This window comes from Sinocyclocheilus grahami, unplaced genomic scaffold, assembly GCF_001515645.1.
Source record: "Sinocyclocheilus grahami isolate Dianchi unplaced genomic scaffold, SAMN03320097.WGS_v1.1 scaffold818.1, whole genome shotgun sequence".
Taxonomy (NCBI): Eukaryota; Metazoa; Chordata; class Actinopteri; order Cypriniformes; family Cyprinidae; genus Sinocyclocheilus; species Sinocyclocheilus grahami.
This window is the reverse complement of record NW_015505997.1, coordinates 33,989-36,354: the sequence shown is the minus strand read 5'-3', so window position 1 is coordinate 36,354 and position 2,366 is coordinate 33,989.

Genomic DNA, 2,366 nt, shown 5'->3' with positions numbered 1-2,366 from the left:
ATCTGAATTGGGTGTGTTAACTAAGCGAGACATTCAAAATATGCAGAGCGGGAGGCGTGAGGACTGGATTAATCGCTGGGCTACATCATGCGTCATTCACCGGCTCGGACAGAGCGTTTTGATTGGACGAACATTTCTTGGTCCTACGCCTTCCACAGAATATATAAATACAGATGAATACATTTAGACCACTAAACTTAATGATTGCTATCGGAATGTGAAGAGACTTTCAACCAGCATAAAAATGTTTCTGAAGACAATCACCTATTACACCTTTAAGTCTGCGAGCCGCCGTAAAGCAAGACGACGACGACGCGTCACGCGCCGGCTGTCGAGGACGCACTCAGGACAGTTCGGACATTGCAGTGAATCAGACGTAAAAAAAACCTATATAAATACTGTTCAGTTTCTTGCACAGACCAATCGTTTCGTGTCTTTACACATCAATGTATCGTCACGAGCCGCAGGGTTTAATTTGGTTTTGTTTGTGTATGTTTTTTTGACTCTCAAAGCCGTGATTCCTATTCACTTCCATTCCATGACTGACAGACTGCAACGGTTTGAGTTAAAAATCTTCATTTGTGTTCGACTGAAGAAACAAAGTCACCTACATCTTGGATGCCCTGGGGGCAAGCAGATAAACATCAAATTTTAATTTTTGGGTCAACTATCCCTTTAAATCACTGCAATGGCCTCATCAAAAACTGCACATGGGTAATGGGAATGCAAACAATGATTCGTTTTTGAAAAAAGCACAGTCTGCTTTATTTCTCTCTTGAGATCATTTCCAATAAAAGGGCAAATATGATCACACATTTAATAGGATAAACAACACCGAGTGATAAATATCTGCAGGGAAAACAGACCCTTAAAAATAAATGTAAAAGAAAAGTGAGTAAATCCATTGCTGGCCCTTTAAATACAGGTCTAACAAAAGCAAAAGGGATAGTAATGAGTCTGTACAGATATGCAGCAATCATCAAGAAGCAATGTTACCTTTGAAGGTGACGCGATCCAACAGCGCCAAACCTCTGAAATAACCATGAGCACTGCAGAAATCATTTAAAAAGGCATTTCAAATGTCCAACAGTTCACCCAAAAGGAAAAGAAGAGGTTGCATTTGCATTAATGCTCCAATATCAAATATGAACGAACATGTGCTGATGGGTTATAGTTCCGTACAGCGGCAGTGTAACAAAGCACCTTCAAAACCAACATTTCCTGTGCACTTCATATTTTCAGGCATGATCCCCGTGAGCCCACAGAGACGGCAACATTTACAACACAAGCACTCATTCGCCGACACAACGCAGATGCATGTTTGGACCCCGATGGTTACAGATAGGCTTTTTATTGCTTGTGCAACCCTCGCACTCCTGTGACAGACCGACCGCCCGCCCGCCCGCCAAAACAGAAACTCAAAGCTGAAGTTTGGTTTCTTGACCAAATCAAATAAAGATCAAACAACGTACTGTAACATTTCCCATCAGCGTTCCGGACAGCACAACAATCCCACTGACAACATCACAAATGTCCTCACATTACACAAGTGCCCATATATCCCACCCGCCCTTATCACACCAAACACAGAGCAAGCGCTTCTCAATGCTGCTGACTTTAACATGTTTATTCCACACCGCTGCCACTCAAGCACCATCACGCAACACCTTTAAGGATCAAATGTTGCTTTGCATTTACACAACGCATGAAAAGCAGCTGTAAAATAAGAGAAAGGTGCATGTCCTCCATGTTTGGATTGAACAATGTCCTCAAAATTGGGTTTGAAGTTTTTTTTTTATTGAATAAAAAGTGTTTTTTATAATAGCGCAAATAGGCATGATTACTATATTTATATATATATATATATATATTTAAAAAAAAAGAAGAAAAAAGTTAAAACTCCATGGTACCCAGTAAAAATGACGAATGCCACACACAAGCAGCTCTGGAGCTTCTGTTGATCTGCATGTCAATCAAAACCTTGAGTCCAATCAGCTGGCTCAGTTTGGCAATGTGGGCGTGGAGACGCGAGAGCTGGAGATACGCTTCCTGTTTTTCTGTTTGCAGACTTTGATGGAGAGAGCGAGACACACCAGGGTTCGTTTGCCACTTTTGTGAACCGTAATTCTTCACTTGAAAATGTCAAAGAAAATGTAAATAAATAAAGCTGATCTTGGAAAGTCTGCGCAGTAGAGTCCAAAACTATCGTGTCTATTTATATATATATAGATATTCATATCTCTCTATGTGACGTTTATTATCAATGTGTTCCGATTGATTTGTGAATTGGTGATCCTGTGCATCAGTTCCGAAGTACAGTGACAGAGAGGGGGGGGGGGGGGGGGGGGCACACCGACAGGCGGGGC